Genomic DNA, 17116 nt, shown 5'->3' on the forward strand with positions numbered 1-17116 from the left:
CTTGATTCAATCGGATTTAGCTTAAATCAAAAACCAAGCCTCTTAATTTGAGCGGATTTCCTTTTGATTTAAGCTAATCTGATTGAATCGAGAGGCATTTTTATTGTCAATGTTTTCAAGAGTCCGGACTCTAGATCCAATTTTTTTTTTTTTTTTTTTTTTTTTTTTTTTTTTTTTTTTCCAGTGAAGCATTAGAAAAAATGATTGGGCAATGCCTGGTGTAGTCGGACTGACTCCGGTTGAATGGAGAAATTGATGATGAGATTTGATGAAACTCCATTAACAATCTGAAATTTGATGAACTTGTGTTCAAGTGAAAATCACTGAGTGAGCTGAGCACATTGATACCCTTGGCCTTGGTTTATAAATTGAACAATTATTGGAGGAGATATGACAAAATGATCCAATCTACTGAAATACATCTGTTTAAACAGGAAGTGCCGCCAGATATCGTCACCAGACGGCGCGATTGCTCCCTTTCAAATCTATTTTTATGCTAATCCCATATCATAATTTTTTTTTTTTAATAAATACTACGAAATCAGCTCTATGGGCACTCTCAGATGAAGCTATAAGAAACGTGCATGCAAAATCTGCTCATGAACATCCAGAATTGGCGTGATTTCTTCCGACGATTCGCGAATTTTCTTAATGATCTATGAGTACTTCTTTAAATTTTCCACGCAAGTGCATTTGCAGCTTATTCTAGCATCTCTGAAAATTTAAAAAAAAAAAAAAAACACTTAAAAGTTTTTCATAAGTAAATATTTTAAATTTATACGGAGTGACAAATAAGAAACATATTAATCCAGCGGGCTACTAATTGAATTTCATAGACAAAGCGATAGACGAAGAAGACAAAGTGAAAATGGAGCGACTATATTGGTTGAAATAGATGGCTCTTATACACAAAAGGGGAAATGGCGGACTACTGCTATATAGATTCTCTCATGGGCTGCATATTAGTTAAGCTATCATACTTACCCTCTTTGTCCATTGCAACTAACCACGAATAGGATCGCTTTATTTCTCTTTGTCTTCTTCGTCTGCCAATGTCAATGATCAGGTCGTAGGAAAAGAAACACCAATAAACATAATCACCATGGGTAGAATACTAAACAAAATACCTTTAAATGCTCTGAGAAAAATTAAATCTTTAAATTTTCAAGACTCATTTAACAGGTGTTCACCGGACTAGACTTTCGGTTGATCCTCGAAGACTGATCTTGTTCTAGGGCACCGCGGCAATTTAATTGCTGTGCTGTGTGCTCAACTTACGTGTACTCCTCAGATATTGGAAAAAAAACATCCCTCGAGGCCCCTTCGAAAAAAGCTGAGCCCGGAAACAAAAAAATTCGCACCAGAGGTCAACCGCTGTCATGCTAGAAACTGCTTGCCCATCACTCGCAATTCCTTGCCTATTCGATTACAGAAGGTCATCTCCTTTCTGGCTCAGTCTTTACTGTGGAACATGTGTCCTTTGAATTGACTATTTAATATCACAAGAACCGAGATGGCTATTTCTCTCTGCCCCTCCTATTTATTGAAGACCTACTCATTAGTGCACGCCTTTAAAAAAAGAGGTGTGTGAAAAAAACGGCCAAAAATGCCTCAAGGCATTTTCGAATTTTGATCACTTGGGGTGATACAGTAGCTTCCGAGACACCCAAAACCGGTCGCCGTTTTGCTTAGAAGCGCCGGGTTGCGACGTTGCCATTTTTTAAAGTGGAAACCTTTAAAAATTCATATCTCCGCCGCATCTCAACCGATTTCAATGAACTTTTTTTTAAAATGTTCCTCTTAAATAGAGCTTTCTAGTGATGTATAGTTTCTTGGGGTTTACTTGGCTTTAAGTGGCACTTACGCGGTTTTAGCAGTTTTTGATAGACACAAAAATTTAGTTTTTATTTTGCCACGATCGTGGAATCGACGGAATCTAAACAAAAACCAGTCTAAATGAAAGTTCAGATTCTCACCTTTCTAACGAGCACAAGATCATCCCGGGGAAACGTTTAGTTCCCGAGATATGACCGCTCAAAGTTGGTCACATGCGCTTTTGCGCAATGTGAATGCGTGTTATCACTGAGTCATTCGCGAACTAGGGGTCCCTTACGTTCAATTTACGTTGAAATAATTACACAGAGCAGTAAGGTGTACAACACGAGCCGTATTTTCACCTTCGGCTGCCGATGTGCGACGTTGCCATTTTTTGAAGTGAAAACTCTTAAAGATGCATAACTCCGCTGCATTTCAACCGATTTCAATGAACTTTTTTTTAAAATGTTCCTCTTAAATAGAGCTATCTAATGGCATTTAGGTTTCTGGATTTTATTTACCTTAGGGAGGCACTTAGGTCGTTTATATGGTTCTTTGCAGAGATTTTTCATACAAAAAATAGTGTTGCTATTTTTTTTTCTTTTTTTTCAGGAGGGGGTCTGTATTTCCCCCGATTTTTTTTAACATTCAAACTAGATCGGAAGATCACCATCGCTTAAAGTATAATGTAAAAATCTTGGTAAATTAGCAACACCACCTTCTCCTGTACAATGAGAGCGTCGCTTTCAATATTTGTACACGTAAGAATAGTGATTAAAAGAATCCCTTTTTTTAAAAGTTCTTTCTTTTAAATTTTGCCATTTTAAACCCTCCCACAATCCGCCGAGAAAAAAAAAATATAAATAGCAACACTATTTTTTGTATGAAAAATCTCTGCAAAGAACCATATAAACGACCTAAGTGCCTCCCTAAGGTAAATAAAATCCAGAAACCTAAATGCCATTAGATAGCTCTATTTAAGAGGAACATTTTAAAAAAAAGTTCATTGAAATCGGTTGAAATGCAGCGGAGTTATGCATCTTTAAGAGTTTTCACTTCAAAAAATGGCAACGTCGCACATCGGCAGCCGAAGGTGAAAATACGGCTCGTGTTGTACACCTTACTGCTCTGTGTAATTATTTCAACGTAAATTGAACGTAAGGGACCCCTAGTTCGCGAATGACTCAGTGATAACACGCATTCACATTGCGCAAAAGCGCATGTGACCAACTTTGAGCGGTCATATCTCGGGAACTAAACGTTTCCCCGGGATGATCTTGTGCTCGTTAGAAAGGTGAGAATCTGAACTTTCATTTAGACTGGTTTTTGTTTAGATTCCGTCGATTCCACGATCGTGGCAAAATAAAAACTAAATTTTTGTGTCTATCAAAAACTGCTAAAACCGCGTAAGTGCCACTTAAAGCCAAGTAAACCCCAAGAAACTATACATCACTAGAAAGCTCTATTTAAGAGGAACATTTTAAAAAAAAGTTCATTGAAATCGGTTGAGATGCGGCGGAGATATGAATTTTTAAAGGTTTCCACTTTAAAAAATGGCAACGTCGCAACCCGGCGCTTCTAAGCAAAACGGCGACCGGTTTTGGGTGTCTCGGAAGCTACTGTATCACCCCAAGTGATCAAAATTCGAAAATGCCTTGAGGCATTTTTGGCCGTTTTTTCACACACCTCTTTAATTTCATACGCTCCACTACTCCCGAGGTCTATTTTGTTGCCCCTTTCATTCTTCCACTTTTTTTTTAAATCACCTATAATCTAAAGACCCAGCTAGTTCCTAGTTTTCTCTTCCTACCATTTAATTTTTTATTAAATTCTACTTCTCTTAACACAACGGTTTGTAAACTTAAAAAACCCGTTAGAAGTGACGGTTTAGAAGACCCTTTTTAGATGGAATCTACGCTTTTAATTTTTTTTTTTTTTTATTTTTTTTTTTTTTTTTTTTTTTTTTTTGTGTGTGTTCAAAAAACTGCTACTTTTTAACATTCCTTTCGAGCCTATCATGTATAAAAAAAGACTGCTAGGGTTCTTTTAAGAGTTTCCTCACAATTTTCTCAACTTAAATTTTGCCTCTTGTAAATTTTGGTTCAAAAAGACTAAAAAAGGTTTCTGAAGGCATACACTTTAACAGTTTTTTTTCAACAGTCGTTTTATACTTTTTAGAATAGAGTGTACCAGTGTTCTAACAGTTTTTTTAACAGTTGATCCTCGGCTGGCGAAATTCAGCAGGGAATCCGTATACAAAATTTACTAGATATCGAGAACGTGAGCGAAGAGCGATTAATCAGGAAGGATTTGACAACGTTGGACTGTCCATACAGCGTTTTTCCTCGGCATGGTAGAATGGATTAGTCCTGCACGCTCCATTCTTGGAGACATCGCATTTCCCAAATGATAAATTAGCACGATTTTGCGCGCAGCTAAAACCGAACTTTTCATCAACCGAGTGACATTATTTCTTCAAATCAATGGATGGACTTTTTCTTACATCGCTAATACGGCGCAAATCGTGCTGTAATAGCTTCTGCAACTATTTTAGTCAGTGTTCATTCCTCTGGAAGCATGACGATGGAGATGCAGTGGCGCGGCTTTAAATGATCGATTATCGATATATTCCCATTTGAAGCTATGGCAAAGAATCGATTATAAAGGTGCTTGTTGCGAATACCCGGTTTATCGATCCTTTTCCAGAGGTCTAAATGACGGATTAATCGATATATCGCAAAGTACGCCACGCAAGCTAGAGGCAATTAGAAGCTCACGAATTGAGAGCTGCTTGATAGCTAGATTGTGAAAAGACGTATCTCCTCAAATTGCGGTCCGCCGTCACGAATTTTCCATTAATTTTTCTTGAGCGAAATATCAATCTACGCCATATGATCTACATTTTCCAATTTGGAACTATAAATTCTAGCCCGGTTTAAAAACAACGTATGTGCCATTAGTTTCCCTATGCACATAAGTGTTTTTCCAGAAGAGCCAGAATTTATAGTTCCAAATTGCGAAATGCAGTCCATACCTCAGGATAATTCTCGTTAATTTACGTATACGTTAATTACATTATTCAATCATATTTTCAGTATAAGAAAAGATTTGTTAAAATTGGTAATATATATCAACCTAGTTTATTCCGTTGAATGAAACAACACGAAATTTTAAAATACTGCAATGCTCTGCTTGCTATTAGGATTCTGGACTTAGTAGGAGCCACATAGATGAATACGTTCATTTATAGAAGCACGTCATCGCATAGGGAAATCAATGACAGATATGCTGTTTTTGATTAAGCCAGGAACGTTGATTCTCCTATGCTGAACTCAGTTATTTCGGACAATGCAAATAAAACGCTCTCGAAGACAGGTGCGGCGGATTTTCCCAAAAAACTTCCGAGATATTAAATAACTTTTTTCCGGGTGATATTATTGAATCCCTTCATTTTGAAAGATTTATTTTCGCGCGATCTACATTTCTTCCGTATATTTTGATCGCCTATTCATCTCTAATCCTCGGATACCTCCATGCCTTAAATCTCAATAACAAACGATCAATATTATTCAGTAAATTTTAAAAACAGCGATGTGCATTTGAATGATAAGCACTTTCGATTCAGTTTAACCATTAAATTCATACCGGGCACCGCTGCAACGAATGAGCATCAAGTTAACAATCAATAATAAATTCATACATTCAGAAATACGGAGCAGGTCCGGTCATATTTTCCCCTCTGTCGGTTTTCCCCCAAATCTGCGCACACCAGTATTATCATATTCTCGATAGAATAAATGTTTCTTAAAGAACTCAAATACATACATTCTGTAAACTTCATTTGAGTTTTCCTTGAAAAGAAAAAATCTTTTCCCGACCGGCCTCATACGCGGCAAGCATAGTACCTACATTTTCATTTTCATCGACTATGTTGTTGTTTCTATAAATACCCTGCTGGAGACGCAAATTTCTCCCTGAAGAATCAAAAATGTACTAAAAGTAAATAATTAAAATCTATTTGACAGCGGTGTTTTGATATCGGTATGAGCTTACGAAGTGGTAGTATTTCAAGGAAAACTTTTTTAAAGCTGAAAATTACATCGGGCCCAATGGTCCAAAGAGAATGGGTACCATGATATTAAAGAGACTACCTCAATTTGGAGTCCTGGAACTGGTACGTATTTATGCCAAAAGGAACTATGCCTCGTACGATACCCCTAAGCACATAGTTCCTTTTAGCATAAATACGTCCAATTGTGAGCAGGAGAATATCCCTGATTTCTCACAGGGTGATATGACGGAATGACCTGATATCCTTAATTACATGTGTTAAAATGGGAAATGCCGCGTGAGTAGGGGGGGGGGGGGGGGCGGGGAGTTGGTGCTGGTTGGTGAGTTCAGGTACACTATAGGGCCCATATCAGCTAGAAATATTTAGGAAAAAAAACACTGACGAACGTCTGCTCTCTTAAAAGCACTTTGCAGCATTCAGCTCGCAAATTAGGCTGTATTGGGAAGGGCGCTATGCATGCTATGGGCATGGAATCAAAAGGAGGAGATTTGGTCCAAAACGTGCACGAAGTACAAACCAAATGAGTACACCATCACCAAGTACCCATGGGTTGCAATTGGTCATGATAAAATGAAAATTTTTGAAATTTCATGTGAAATATTTCATGAAATTTCAGAAAAATATTGAAAAATACCTTTCGAAATTAAATGCAAAATTCAATGCAAGGCAACTGGTTTTTGCTTTTTTGTGTTTTTTGGTTTTGGGCGTATTGCAGACCTATGCAGCCCCTAAAAATATGTTTCATATTTTCACAACTTTGTGAAATTGCATGAAATATTTCACGGATATTTTCAATAGTTCATTTTTATCATCTCACCCGTGCAACCCTGCCAGTACCTGGATGGCCGATGAGCCCCGGTGCCATACACCACGAGTTCCAGAGGGGATGATGTTATTATAATGTTTATTGGTGGGAGATCATCGCCCCAGTCCATTTGCCAAATGTCTCCACACTTTGGAGACGTTCAGAACACCTACGCCTACGGGCCCAGTAGGCTTTCACGACTTTGCTCCGGTGCACTCGCCCCAACTACGAGTTCACCACCCACCTAGGTTACAACAGCAACACCGAGTGGCTGAAGCTGGACCGACACTGGTCACACTGATGACCGAAAACCGTTTCTAACCCAGGATATACCAACCAAATCAGGAGCACGTGTTACATTTCCACTTTACGCGCATTAGAGTACAATAGAGTCGCAAAGTACTGGAGCGGCGATGAAGCCAATCCATGAACAGGCGTTTCCGAGCCGCGTGTGCTCCGAAAATAGTGAACCATTTGTGAACCCAACGGCATTTTGTAACACGGCGGCTTATGGAGAAATCAAGAACTGCTTGTGTTTTTTAGGTATTTTATAATTCAATCAGCATTAATTTTTGCAAATTTTGCTATTTAAAGGTAGTCAAAGCCATAATGAATCCATTGATGTATATTACTCCTGGATAATATTCATATTGGGATTTAATTTCTGACTTATACCAAGTGTGAACCAACCGGCATTTCTTATCACGGCGGCTTACGGGAAAAGCAACGACTGCCCGTGTTTTTTCGACATTTTTTAATTTCATCGATATTAATTTGTGCAAATTTTGCTATAATTAGATAGTCAAAGTCATAATGAATCCATTGATGTATATTACTCCTGGATAAAATTCATATAGGAATTTAATTTCTGACTTATACCAAGTGTGAACCAACCGGCATTTTTTTTACACGGTGGCTTATGGAGAAATCAACGACTGCTTGTGTTTTTTCGACTTTTTTTAATTCCATCGGTATTAATTTGTGCAAATTTTGCTTGAAATAGATATTCAAAGCCATAATGAATCCATTAATGTATGTTACTCCGAGATAATATTCATATATGGACTCAATTTCAGACTTATTACCGGCCTACTTATTTTAGCTGGTTCAGTGTGTGTCTAGCCGACGAACGGAGCCGAGTCGGGACTGTCGGGAGTGGGGAGCGCTGAGCGCGAGTCTCTGCGTATGCGTCATCGCTAGTCGCCGCACACTAGTCTCCGGAGAACTGGACAAAACAGCCTCGAAAAGTGACTTCATCGGCGATCCAGTACTTTGCGACTCTATTGTACTCTATGTTTACGCGGCACATTAATTCAGCATCTCGAAATTTGGCTCTATAAAGTGTTGCCATTAGGCAGTCTGGGCAAAGGACTGGGAAGATCTCCGACGGTTATTAGATTTTACAAATGACCTGACCGAATCTGATTTTGGATATACGTCCGCGATGTGTACCTTTATCAAAAACTGAGATCTGAGGACTTTATGTGATACTGTGATGCTGTAAAAAGCGCGGTAAAAAATTATAAAGTCCGTAGATCTGGCGAGAAGGAAAGTTCCCGTCTCCCCCATTTCAAGTGTGGGAGGAGGGCGGTCCCAACTTGCTGGCGTAACAGAGACGCGGGCGCCCTCTACGGGAGAGCGGCTGAATTTGTCTACAGCCGGTGTATGTTCAATCGCATCCTCAGAAATTGAAGGCAACTTTTAGGCCTCTTCGTTCAGTCTGTGTTCTATGAAGTTCGAACGGGCGATGCAAGGATAGAGGAAACGCATTTCTTTCTAGATGTTCGTTTTTCCGTGTGGTATTTTCAATCTTAGGAATATATGCCATTTTTCAAATTTAGAAACCAATAAAGAATTTGTGAATATTAATAATTTTGTTGAAAATTCGGTCGTGGTCACATTCTTTTCAAGTAAAATGTGAGCTTTTTAAAAAACTTTCTACTTCTTACCTCTGAATATTCTTCGCAACTTTGGACATCTGACAATTCATGGACGGCCCCTGAGAATGTTCTAACGGTTCCCTATCGCAACAATACATATTGAGAGTAGAGTTTTTTTGTCTGGTTTGTTAGTGGCATGCAACAACGGCGTAAATGTTGGGCCCGCAGGGCCCGAAGTGCGAGAGGTGGGCGCGGCTCTAGGGGCCCAGTCGCTTGCTAGAATCTTAAAATTTTGTTTTAAACATCCCTTAAGCTAGTCTCGGATAGTGTACCGTAGCTGGGGGATACTGAGGAAAGCCAAGAAATACAGTCAGGGGGTGGGCCCCCGCTTGGTAAGTTACGTCACTGTTGGCATTTACCATTTTTCTAGATTTTTGTAGGATAGAAAGACGAAAAAAATGGTAATTACAACAAAAATTAAGCGAAATATGAACTGAAATCAGTCCAGTGTTTTACGTAACCTAAAGTCCTCTCCTGCTTCATTTTTATTTACTTTTTTATTCTTTTTTATACTTTTTCAACAGGAAATTAAAACATAGAATCCTTGGAATTTTTTGAGATACCCTATAATGAAAGGGAAATTTAGGAAAGATTTAAAAATAAAGTCTTTTCTTCGAGCAACATTATATCAGAATGGAAAACACGCGTAGAAGAAAAGAACCAAACTATGTGGTTACATCCAAAGGTAAATAATTGTTTTGAATTTTGCCGTGTAGCTTACACAGAGAGGTGATTTAACGGATCTTCCTTGTTCTCGGTCTCTCATGTATAAACTCGGTCCAAATAATTTTTGCATGAATAACTACCGCATCCAGTTCCGAGAAGACACGCAAGGTGACCTCTTTCTCCTTTCTAATTAGTGCCCCAGTCGCATACCTGAGCTTGAAATTTCTGAAATAACCTGTACCGACTCTTATATGGCGAATTAAACAAATGCACCATGATGTCTGAACGTTGATAGACACAACGCACCTTTCTGCCGTGCTAAGGAAGAACGCCGTATGAAAATTCGAGACTTGCCAAATTCCCTCGATAAAATGTTTATTTTTGAGAAATGTAATAAATATTTATCTTTGCAATTTTCAGGAGTTTTTGATGAAATTGCAAACAAAATTATCTAAAAAATTGGAAGAAAAATATTTTTAAGTTTTCCAGGGAATTCGTGCTTTATCAAAGAAAATTTGGCAACGCTTGAAGGTTCATACGGCGTTTTCCCTCAGCACGGCAGTACTGGGAGTACTCTTTTATATTCCAATGCGAATGGAGGGGACCCAAATATACACATAAAAGTCGCTTTCATAGCGCTCTCCAGCGCTCTGCAACGCCTAACCGCCACAAAACTCGGTTTGCCCACAACCCATCAGGGTGTTGTTTAAAGCCCCCTGTCGTCACCCCAGTCGGAGGGGACTCCAATCTGGTCGGAAAAGTCGACCAAATCCACACGCGGAAATTCGCCTTCAGCAAAACCAACCGGGCCGTAAATCAGTGTCTGTCAGGTTCGAAAATACCTGGTGTGCTGATAAGTTTTTGGGGCCCCTTGGGGTGACTTAACTAACTATAATGTCAAGTACTCCTTTACGTAGATTCTACAAGTTATGGGGTTTTTTACAGGAGTCAAACCGGAGCCCCCTGAGCCACCCGCCAGGATTTTTGGGGGCTGAAGCACCCTAGCACCCTTGGCCAGACCGCCCCGTTAACATACGGCTCTCTGGTCTTCGATTCAACGTAATAGAAAAAGTTGTCATTCCTATTGTTTCCTTTGTATTTGAAAACATCCATGCGAGGTCGCTCGGTTCTCGTTTTAATTATTATTTTATTTCTTTTCTTTCTCCTTTGCAATTCTGAATGTTACGGAAGCGTCTGCCGCGATTGTCGGTCGTAAGTGGGCGGCGACCCACAATGCACGGTGGAAGTAGGGCGAGCGACAAGCATCGGTGGCGGCTGCAAGGGCGACGTTGTTGTTGTTGTTGTTTTTGCTGGGCGTCGTCGTACCTTCAGCAACACCTGCATCATATAAATATCACACTCGAGCATCCAGCATCTATCAACAACACCGTTGCCAGGAAACCTCGTGCGCGGAGACAGTACCGAGCACTGAAAAAACTGTTCCTTTAAAATATGTTCTTTGATTTACAGAATTTTTCCCCAGAAAAAAAAATGAGGTAAAAAAAATATCCTGCGTTGCAAATATTCTCTCGAGTGAGACAATGTGTCTTAATTAAAAGAAAGTTTATATCTTGATTCAAAGAAATTCAATTTTCATCAATGACTTAATTGCTTCACTAAGTTAGAAATGGGAAGAACTAGAGGAAATGAAGCAAGAGAAGGAGGAGGAGGAGGAGGAAGAAAAGAAGAGAGTGAAAAGGGGGAAAAGAGAAATGAGAAAAAGGGGGAAAGGAAGAAAAATACAAAAAAGAGGAAACTAAATAAAGAGAGGGAGAACGAGGCGGAGGAGGGAGAAGAGAAGGAGCTGAGGGAACAAACGGAGAAGGAGGATAGAAAGAGATGAAGAAAAAACAAAGAAGAGGAGGCAAATCAGGAAGAAGAAAAGTATGAAGAGTAAAAAGGAGGAGAAGAAAATTAAAAAAGTAAGAAGAAGGAGAAGAAAAAGGAAAAGAAAAATAAGAAGAGTAGGAGGAGGGAGAAGAAGAATAAGAAGGAGAAGAGGAAGGAGAAGGAGAAGAGGAAGGAGAAGGAGAAGAGGAAGAAGAAGAAGAAGAAGAAGGAGAAGAAGGAGAGAAAGGAGAGAAAGGAGAGAAAGGAGAAGGAGAGAAAGGAGAAGGAGGAGAAGGAGGAGAAGGAGGAGAAGGAGGAGAAGGAGGAGCAGGAGGAGAAGGAGGAGAAGGAGGAGAAGGAGGAGAAGGAGGAGAAGGAGAGAAAGGAGAAGTAGGAGAAGAAGGAGAGAAAGGAGCCTAGAGAAAGGAGAGAAAGGAGAAGGAGAGAAAGGAGAAGGAGAGAAAGGAGAAGGAGAGAAAGGAGAAGGAGGAAAAAGGAGAGAAATGAGAAGGAGAGAAAGGAGAAGGAGGAGAAGGAGGAGAAGGAGGAGAAGGAGGAGAAGGAGGAGAAGGAGGAGAAGGAGGAGAAGGAGGAGAAGGAGGAGAAAAAGAAGATGAAGAGGTAGAAGAGGAAGAAGAAGAAATGAAGAAGTGAAGAATGTCGCTTTAGTTTTGGTTGAGAGCGTCTATACTGCACGGGAACTGCGTCGGAATTCCGTCTTCGGGGAGATGCACCCGGTGGATCGTGAAGTTAATGACGTTGACCCAATAAATGATTGCTCGGGAGTCGGCGTCGATTATTCGGGCCCCGCCGCGCCGCGACGCCAGCCGCGACGCCGACGACGACGTAGATGCAGAAGAGGATGCTCCCGTTGCCGCCGCGAAAGAGGATCTCTCGGTCGTGCCGCCGCGCCGCCGCGTGTCAAATCCTCCCCCACTCTTCCGATAATGCACCCGACACGACATGCGACAGCCATCCTAAGCGAAAATGACGTAAGTCCGAGTGATACTCCATGTAGATACGTGGTTTTATCTCAGCACAGCGGGAGACCCCGCCCCCGCCCCCCGCGTCGGTACCGTCAACGAACTGCAGCTTGCAGCTGCCCCTCTTGAGCTCAAGCTGCGATATGGCGGTGTGATTTGGACGGATTTAATCAGAACTGCCTGACTAACTGCATGCTATGTTGTCAATTTTCCTTTCATACTGCATTGTTGCATACAAGCAAAATTTCGACCAAAAGTTTTACGGTTATATCCCACAAAATCCGGGGAAACTCAAAAAAACTTTTCAGATACAACTCTGACGTACAGGTGTAACTCTAGTTCCATATGAGCCCTGAAAAGCATGGAGTTGTATAATTAACAGGGCTCACGTGGAAATCTAGATACGCCCTAACGTCAGAAGAGCGACGTTATCGCCGTTCCCTAATAGAGGGAATATGTTACTCTCTTCGAATGCTGGCTTCGTTAATTCAGTCATTCGGGGATGATGCAACTGTCGACTCGCAGGCAAAGAAAATTGCCTACCGCGTATTTGCAGGCGAATCATGAGCCAGCTTTGAATTAGGTTTTGCGTTCTCGAGAGTGAGTATGGTAAATCCTGCCGTGCCAAGGAAAAACGCCGAATGAACATTCGAGAGTTGCCAAATTACCAGAGAAAATACATAATAAATTTTACAAAATTCCAGGTAGGTCTCCGCCTACCTTTAAGTTATTCAAAATAATAAGTATAATTATTTTGTGCTTCATAACTTGCTCAATGACAAATCACCATGAGAAAACCAGAAAAATATGGGTGGCGCAATGGTGCAAAAATTCGAGTTGCGCAGTTGCTGAAATGAGAAAAACAACAATAGTAAACTCTGCTTACTAAACCCAACTTGGAAAGCAGGGATGCGATGCCGTCCGACGGATGGTGTTTGTTTTCTGCCGTGATAGCAAAAAGAGGCCTAATTTTCAAATTCTCGAAGTCGAGTCTCCTTTAAAATTCCTTCAAATTCAAATTGTTTCAGACAAAGTAGCAGTGGAGGACATTACTCCGCCACATACTTCCCCCATCACCCCGGATTTATCACTGTCCGTGCATGAATTAAAGCTGCATTCCTATTTCTCCACGTTAATGACCGAGAGACTTTAACGCTCGGCTAAGAAAAACAACTAGGAAAAATCGTCGGAAAAGTATATATGACGTTGTTTCAGACAAAACAGCCGCAAGGAACAATATTCCACCAATATTCAGAGAACCAATAAGAGTTGTATTTCAAAGTAAAATGGCGCCCTTTTCTGCTGATTCTAACATTAAAATCTATTTGTTGTGCGTCCAAAACGCAATCTAAAAACCAAGCAGAAGATAGCACTTACGGCTTGTTAATCTAGCTTGTACTATGTGCTAGCTTAGCAAGAAAATTAGTAAGACCCTTTATAACATGGTTGAAAATAAAATTCGTCGATTTTTTTTTATCATTCGAACGATTTCACAGAACCTTTCGGATGATCGGTGGCAATTTGACAAAGATCGAAAGCTTGTTTCATTAGCATTTTTTCTCAAACGTTACCGCAAAACGTATGTTGCCCGCACTGGAAAAAAAAAAACACATTGGATCTAGACCGGTAAGCTACCGAAACAGTTCCGTTAAGAAAAAGTTACGATAAGAGCGCTCTTGCCGACAGCGATCAGAGTTTTCGGAGCTGACGAAAATAAGCTGTTGCCATTTGTACATCTATTTCACGCGCCGCGCCGCCGCGCCAGGCAATCTGATAAACCGACGCACGGGGCAACAGTGCATTGAGTGCGAGCTCTCAAAAATCCGATAAGGCCGGCTGTAAACGATATCATCGCCACTGTCGGTACTGCCGTCAGTTTCAATAAGAGACGAGATCGATAGTGTTCCAACAGGAATTCGTTGGAGCACCCCTAGGAGCACTCCTTAAAATTTAAAATTTGGCGAAGCAAACATCAAAATTTGCGGTTTTTGTCAAAAATGTCATGTCCGAGTCATATGCTTCAAAAAATGTCGTGTCATATGCTTCATGCTTTTAGAGTGGAAGCGGGGAACAGTTGGACTACATTTTGCAATTTGGAACTATAAATTCTCGCCCGGTTTAAAAACAACGTATGTGCCATTAGTTTCCCTATGCACATAAGTGTTTTTTCAGATGAGCCAGCATTCATAGCTCCAAATTGCAAAATGCAGTCCATATATTCCCTATCTATCCTGTCCGTGTATGGAGGGTTAGACTATAGACCAAGGTCCGACGAATCTTTTTTTGAACTTTCACCATGGGATATAAGTGCGCTTAAGCAATTTGCAGTTTTAAGAGCTGAAATCACTGTACAGTCGCGGAAGTTTGGGGTGGAGGAAAAAAGATGGAAAAAGATCAAAAGAAAGAGGAAAGAAGGATTTAAGGGAAAGGATGGAAGGAGAAAAAATCACTCGACTAAAACTCTTTGAAAAGTTATGGATTGTGATCATTCAAAAAATATTTTTTAATTATATTTAAATAAATAACCCGCCACTATTACATATTCAATTTGGCTTTCATCTGCCTATTTGATACTTATTTACCCTGGACAGTAACTGATAGGTTTAAGTGGAATTATTCTTGAATTTGCAACAGAGAAGACAAGATGAAGACGCTACCATAGAATGGGAAGTCATTTGCATCAAGCAGAAACCCCTTTTAGCCAAGAGATTTTCCTCTTGCTTCAATTAGATTTTTTCAGTACTTTCCAGTGGCGTGGCGTGCTTTGCAATGTATCGATTGATTCGCCATTCAAACCTATGAAAAAAGATCTATTATCAGGGCGTTCGCAGAGAACACCTTAGTAATTGATTCTTTACCATAGCTTCAAATGGCGATATATCGATAATCCATCCTTCACGCCACGCCACTGGTACTTTCAAAAGTATCCAGACAAGAAATAATGTACCTACCTGGGCACCTTTTTAGGGAAACGAGAGATTGCAAATCGTCAGAGAGTTAATTTTTAAGTTACAAAAATTGGTTTCATTAAAAAAGTTACAAATATCGTTTTGATTAAGTAACTTGAAAAACTTATCAAAGCTTTGAATTTTCAAGTGAGTCTTCAAGTAAAAGAAAAAAAAAATAAATAAATAAAAAAGAGGAGGTAAAGCCGGGTTCCAACGTGCCGAAGAATCATTACCGCGCCTGAAGTCTGGAGGCTTCACCGTGTAGGATCGATCACATTCTATTCGGTCGGAAAGTTTACCGATTACATTTCATCAGTGCGAAGCCTCCGGGTCTGACGGGAGGGGAGGGGCGGGGGATTTATTTGACGCCGTTCGTCCCTTCCGCGAAGCCGAGGCGCGCGCACAGACGTACACAGGGACCGAAAAACTGCGTCACGCTTATGTGGTGCTTAGCAACGCGCGAGCCACGAGCCTGTATGTCGTTCGGTCGTGTTTGATTCTGAAATATTATTAATAATATAGGAACGACCCGACTTTTTTCATCGGGCTTGGCCGGGCCACCGCTCAACTTCCCCGGGAAGCAATCCAGCTCCCTTGAAAATTTCACGAGCGCCGGCAGCCTGTTTCTGTTTATTCCTTCCTCTAGCTTCGGGTACAGTCACCGTGGAGAACGTCTTGCCGATTTTTTACTTTCCAAAAACAAGTAAAGTAATCCGCACGATGTGCATGGCGGTGATAGGGCCGCCCAAACATACCATAGGCTCCGGGACCAATGGACGTATTTCTGCCAAACGGAACTATGTGCATAGTGACATGAGCCGCGTTATGCATATATTTTTATGGGTCTCAGGGCTCATGTCTTAATGCACATAGTTCCGTTTGACAGAAATACGTCCAAATTAAAGTGGAAGGCTACTCTGCCGTGCTAAGGAAAAACGCCGTATGAGCCTTCAAAAGTTGTCATATTTCCTCCGATAATAAGCGAATTTACTGGGAACTTTCTGAATGTGTTTCATGCATTTTTGCAGGCAATTTTGTCCACAATTGAATGTAAAATATATGAAAATTTCAAGGAAAAATATGCATAATTGCATAGGTTCCCTCAAAAATAAATATCTTATGGGGAGAAATGTGGTGACAGCAGAATGCTCATACGGCGATCTTCCTTAGCACGCCAGTACTAGGAAAAGTCCCCCAGCTGGCAAAGGGGTGGGTGGGGATGGGGGCTCTCAAAAAAATGTTGCAAAATTAAAGGTTGAGGAAAATTTGAGTCGCCCGAGGAGCAATTTTGACCTGTATTCATCGAAAATTGATCGAATGACAATGACGAAGATGAAAGATGCCCCTCACTTACTTAGCGAAGTCTATCACATTTCTAGGGGGGGCTTTCAGATTTCAGGGATAGACCCCTCCCGGACCCCCGTCCCCCACTTCTGCCCATGAGCTCGGCATACTCAGGGGAGCGAGAAAGTAATAATTCCACGCGCGCACCGTTCCCATTCTCGGTGTCTCATTGTCAGTGAAATATGTGTAAGGCACTGCAAACAACTATTTTAACGTCTCGGAGAGCAAATTGCATAACCGCCGAAAAGAAGGCGTTTTGGTTGCTGGCGACTGACAAGACGCATGACGGAACGTCTACATATTTCGTACTTTAAAAGTATCAAGTCACTGTTCTCACCCTGCACCTTGTGTAGAGCACATTGTAAACTTCGTGTTTTTCATGAAAATTTTCGTACATTGCACGAAAGTCCATGCTGTTGGTATCGCGACGTTGCAAATTTTACATAGTTTTTTTTTTTTTTTTTTTTTTTTTTTTTTTTTTTTTTTTTTTTTTACTTGCCCCAGATCTTTGGCTCTGGAATAGAATTGATTCGTCGAGTACACAAAGCACAAAATTGACTAATATCAGAAATGTTGAACCTTTTAAGTGAGTTTCATTATCAGCCAAGTACGCATGTTTTAAATAAGGCATGTGCGTAAAATGCAATTAGGTTGACCCTGATTAGATCCGTCATTTGACAACCAGGACGTCCAGTCGCCAGGACCAAATGGAC

Source organism: Bemisia tabaci, chromosome 2 (assembly GCF_918797505.1).
Source record: "Bemisia tabaci chromosome 2, PGI_BMITA_v3".
NCBI lineage: Eukaryota > Metazoa > Arthropoda > Insecta > Hemiptera > Aleyrodidae > Bemisia > Bemisia tabaci.